The 5,742-nt window shown below is 33.1% G+C and overlaps 1 protein-coding gene across 1 annotated transcript in view; it reads right to left on the bottom strand.

Annotated features, from left to right (window-relative positions):
* Positions 1-3,876: 3,876 nt before the first annotated feature.
* The window catches only part of LOC137648680 (ras-related protein Rab-32-like), a 273,560-nt gene continuing 271,694 nt past the window's right edge, over positions 3,877-5,742 (bottom strand). The window contains exon 6 of the mRNA XM_068381692.1: positions 3,877-5,742. This exon is cut by the window's right edge and continues 127 nt beyond it. The gene's annotated coding sequence lies outside the window, so the exon portion shown is untranslated.

Here is a 5,742-nt window from a genome sequence, read left to right as displayed (position 1 = left end):
AAATCTTTAATTGATATAGTATTGATATGCCTAGCATAACTCACAATTTTTAACCTTATAACCTTAGCTAATTCTGTCATAAGCTGACCCATTAGATTATTTCCCCAATACAGTATTTGTTTCACGAATAGAAACTATATCTTATTAAAATAATCCCTTTAGAATCGGTTAAAAACTAGAAATCTATCTTCAGTTCCTTGAATGCGGATCTACATAGGCCTATATATACATACTTTTTATACAATGCAAATCCTAGTAAGAAATTAAGAAAATATAATTCAGTTAAGGACCTTATAAATCAACACCTAAAGACAACATATTATGTCCACTTAGATTTGTCATTGAAGCAATGAAGGGCCTTGTTGTTGCACCTCGGAAGAAGCTTTGGAGAAGGAATAATTGACAGTGGAAACATTAATAATTTCTTTCTAATTACACGTCTCAGAATGGGTGATTCACGCTCATTATTTTTTTCAATAACACAAAATTTTATTACACACTTTGAGAGTACTTGTAACTATAGTCAATTTCTTTTAGCGATGCATTTTTGCACCGACTCGCAGCGGTGCCCTTTTAGCTCGGAAAAGTTCCCTGATCGCTGATTGGTTGGACGAGATAATTCTAACCAATCAGCGATCAGGAAACTTTTCCGAGCTAAAAGGGCACACCTGCGAGTCGGTGCAAATCTGCCTCGATAAAAGAAATGGACTATAGGTATACGAAAAACACCGATAGGGATATGAAAAGAAAAAAAAAAAGATTGCCGTTATCTGGATACATCAGCCAACAGTGCAAAAATAGATATACTAGATATACGAAAAAGATAAAAGTCATGTTTTTCATTTGATGCACTGTAGGAGTTGCCACGTTTCATAAAAAAGTAATGATTGTTGAACTGCTGAAATAACATTTATCAAGCTTTTTTTTTTTTTTTTTTTCAAGATAACAATATAGAGAAGTATTTGTAAGCGTAATACTATCAGCTGACATGAGTCTTTTTATAGTTAGATATGACATATCTGTTTTTGACGTTGTTAATAGTTTATATATGGCATATCTATTTTGACGCTGTTACTGTTTTTAGAATGATTTATTGTTAATTTGTTCCCATCGTTTATTTATTTCCTTTCCTCGCTGGGATATTTTTCCCTATTGGAGCCCTTGGGCTTATAGCATCTTGCTTTTCCAACTAGGGTTGTGGCTTGGCTGGTAATAGTAATAATAATATTCATGTGTTGTACCTTGGGCGATACATAAATAATAAAATTCAGATGGTTTTCATATAGTTATAACTATCATCTTTGGGTTTTTTTTATTTATTGTAGTATAATAGTTTATCGCGTTCATTTTGTGATTTTAGTTTATCTCTTACAATTGAAACTATATATCTCATCGGACCGTGCACGACTTGATCCAACATTGGGACTGTATGTACAATGTAGCCTACTTCACGTCTAAAAGAAGAAAAAAAAAAGAAAAAAATAATATCAAGTACCAATCGAATACTATAGTTTTTCTGGTAGTAAATATCGGTTTAACATTCAATTAAAATCTGGTTATATAAAATGAATTCAGTACACATGAATTTATAAAATGAATGGAACAAATCAACTCATACAAAAGTACGTTGTTTAAATTTTTCCTTGCACGATATTAATGCGTTCACATTAACCGAGAAATAGATTCTACTGTATTGAAGTGCGAAAATAGAAAAAAGTATGCAAACAGTATTTCATAGGCTCATAGCTGTACCAATGAAATTAAACTAATCTCACCTGGCCAAAAGTATTCTTGTCACGGATACATAAAAAAATCAAGAGGAGTATGGTTCAGGTTTACCATATCTCCAGAATTCCATATCTAAACCATAGGAATAAATTATCTTATAAAAACATTATCAATATTTTTTTCCAACTTCAGAGATTTTTAAGCTTCGAAAAGTAATTTGACGTTCTAAGGATCAAAAGTAATTTGTCATTCTGAATATCAAAAGTAATTTCACATTCTAAGCATCAAACGTAATTTGACATTTAATTATCAAAAGTGATTTGTTATTCTAGAAATTAAATGCAATTTGATCTCAGCATTAAAAGTAATTTGCTATTCTAAGAATCAAAATTGATTTGACATTCTAGACACTAAAGGTAATTTCAAATCTAAGCATGAAATTATTTGTCAATCCAAGCATCAAAAGTAATTTAATATTTAAGCATCAAAAATTATTTGATATCACAAGCATGGAATATGTTTTTCAAAGCATAAGTATTGTTAATGGCATACAGTCAAGCAAAAATGACAAGATGGTATTTACATTTGTTGGATAGAACAATTATCTCTCTCACTCACTCTATTGGTTCATAATACTTGATAGGGATAAATGTACAATTATCCATTACAGTCTAATGCAGCTGTACTCTGAAGACGACTAGAGGTATATCATAGGTCTCAACTTCAACTTATTTTGGTTAGTTTAAAGAATGTTTGTAATAACAACCACCATTATATGATGAGTAATAGTGCCAAAATAATTGAATGAAAATCATCTTGTTTTCAGGTAGAACCAAATTACGTTGTTTGGAAAGCCATGTTCAACCCACCAGCAACGGCCATTTGAGTATACTCTAAGTTACTTAAAATCCTTGTTCAAAGGCTGGTCCATATCATAAAATGCTATATATAAAGATTCACTTTTTTTAAATACCAAATACTTTTGTGATATGTTGTACTAATTATTTTTAGCAACAAAAAATCCATTGTCCTGTTTTGCACAATAAAATGTGTGCTTTTTATAGGCTTAATGCTAAGACTGATCTCATAGCCCACCAAAACTGAATGATGGTGTTTTGTTAAAAAAGAAATCTTTATTGACGTACAGTATATTGTATAAAATAAAACTTGAAGTGCAACATGAATGTAAGTCATCATGCCAAATGACATTCTTGTTTTCATTTTCTACAAAATTGTTTGATTTCACTATAGAGCGCATTTTGTTATGCGATATCGACCGGACCGACCTTCACGAAAGCACTCTATTTATTTTCATGTAAAGAAATTTAAAGGAAAATGAAACTCACTTGTAAGGGCTCACGGTACACTTTGATCTAGTGGAATTATCAAATCATCGTACATACATTTGAGGCGATCGTCTGAATAAACTTTAACCGTTTCTCTTTTGGCACAAGTTCTCACAAGTCTTCTCAACTGGTGCAAAAAATCCACGGGGATCTATTAGCAGTCTCTTCGTAACACTTAATCACTCTGATTGCAGAACGTTGGCGGAACTACTAACTTCATTTAGCTTTAATGACTAAGTCTCATGAAAGCTTTGGTATTATCAATCATACGATGATATACAGTATCTGCCATAGACATGATTTAATTTCCCCCCTGATTAAGATATCCCGTATATCAAATAATAAGATCATCTCTATAATTAATATCTTGCATGTATTTGAAACACGTGTTACATGGAACCTCTAGTAAATTGCTTCGTATTATGAATTAGCATTAGACTACAGTTATCTCATAAATGTTACAGAATGAATCGTCTCCTAGCACATAAGGATTTCTTAAATTACATTCATCTATAAAAACGTTGTTAAAGGTGCAAAAATACAAAATCTCCAAGGCACCACCTGTTTCTATGGGAAGAAGGATCGTTGTACAGTACTGTGAATGGATGCTAAAGTTGCCTGCCCTTGATAGCAACTATAATGGAAAATGTTACAAAAGGCTTTTTTTCTAACTTTAATTAAAGTTATTAACAATGCCAGATGAGGATATCACTCTCAGAGTATAGTTTAACTTTCAAAGATTGTTTCATTTTAGGAGTTTTAAAAGTCTGGGTGTTTACTTCTTATTCTTGTTTGCAATGTGTTTTTTTTTTTTTTTAGGTTTGTTTATTTACTTGAAATGTTTTTGTTGTTCTACACTTAGTCTGCAGTCAAGTATCTAAGCATAATGATCATGATTTGCCTTCTTTAATATTCTCCATTAGAATAGATAAGGGCTCCCAACTACTGCAGATTGAACAATTATTTTATGTATTCCAATCTACTGAAAAAGAACAATTTTAAACTTAAAATGTACCGGTCTATCAATTCTCATTTCTAGCTTATTAGATGGATAAGGACTCTCTCTCTCTCTCTCTCTCTCTCTCTCTCTCTCTCTCTCTCTCTCTCTCTCTCTCTCTCTCTCTCTCTCTCTCTCTCTAAACGGCATTAAAAATCATAAGGCGCAGAAGAAAACCACTGTCAAATAAGTAAGGTGTAGTAATGTAGGAAAGAATGAGACACCCTGATACTAGCAACGAGTCAGTGATAGTACTTCTAGACCGTCTAACTGTTGTATGCCATTGAGGAACTTTCTATTCTTACATATATGCACAATAGCTAATTCTGTGTATGCGCTACCTCCTTTTACAACAGGATTCAGGTTTCAGTGGAAGAAAACAGGCCAGTATGCTTTCGTTAAAAAACTATTGTTGGTAGCTCTAAGTTTTCGTAATGTCCTTTGGCTACGATTTCCTCTATTTTGATGATGTATTTACATTTCTCTAAGTTCACAAGGTAAGGATTAGGTCTACAAGTAAAATAACAGAGGATCATTTCATTTTTTGTATTCAGTTTAACCTTTCACAGCTACTTGAGCCTTTCTCAGAAGGATCAAACACTTGTAGAACTCTTGCTCGTAGTTAAAGATTGCCAAGAAATGATTGATTTTTCGAAAATGCAATAGAATATTGCTAAAACGTTCCCTTTACATGATTCTTTCAGGCCCAGTGGCCGAATTATTTACTTCCAGATACTATAGCTTCAAGCTAGAAGCCTCTGATCACTAGAAACCAGAAGAATACCCACAAGTCAATCCAGACTTAAGCACCTTGATTTTCCATCGCATCTTTCTTCTTAATTACAAAGCACATCTTCGCCTGTCTGATCCCTATATTTCCTAATTGCTTACTATGTTGGGTAACACACCTGATTAACACAATGAAATAAAAACGTAGAAGAAAGTCATAATAAAAATTCTTCTTTCCACCCAAAAATATCTAACATACAAGACCTTAAATAATGACTTAGATACACACAGTTACTTGTATAGCTTATTTCTTAACTAATGTATTGCTTAAGACTGTCATGCATATTGAAAAAAAAAATATTACGTTGTTAATTGAATTTAATGGTACAGAATATTGGCTATAAGCACAAAAAGGGCGCAAAATAGTTGGATTTTCTTGTAAAATCACATGCAAGCGGTGTTATTAACAGAACACGAAAGCTTATTTTTTCAGGATGTCTTCTATTCCTTCATTACCAAACACCTCAACGCCAGCCAGTATGCGACATACTATTTTGTAATGCTCTCCCCCATCTAAACGAGGCTTTCAGAGCAAAAGTATGTGCGTTTGACCCAGGGTAGTCTTGCGCAGTTCTTATGCGACATACAAAACACCTACGTACGTTTCAACGGCTTAAAGATTATAACAGTTAATAATATCAAGAAACTGGGAACAGTGTTGTACAATCCAAACCGGTGTAACTTCTCGACATCAACAGCTATCTCGCTTCTAAGATCCAAGCACACAGCTTTCGTATCTGAAAAAAACACAAATCAAAAGATGCCCCAGTTCGTGTATGCACTTGACGCATTAACCAACCGATAAGATCTCTCCTTCTGATGATCTCCTGGACAGAATATCAGTTGCTAAAAGGCAAGAGTTACGAGGTAACTTGTTGAGCA

This window comes from Palaemon carinicauda, chromosome 10, assembly GCF_036898095.1.
Source record: "Palaemon carinicauda isolate YSFRI2023 chromosome 10, ASM3689809v2, whole genome shotgun sequence".
Classification (NCBI taxonomy): domain Eukaryota; kingdom Metazoa; phylum Arthropoda; class Malacostraca; order Decapoda; family Palaemonidae; genus Palaemon; species Palaemon carinicauda.
Note: the sequence above shows the minus strand (reverse complement) of the source record. Positions and strands in the feature narration are given on the sequence as shown.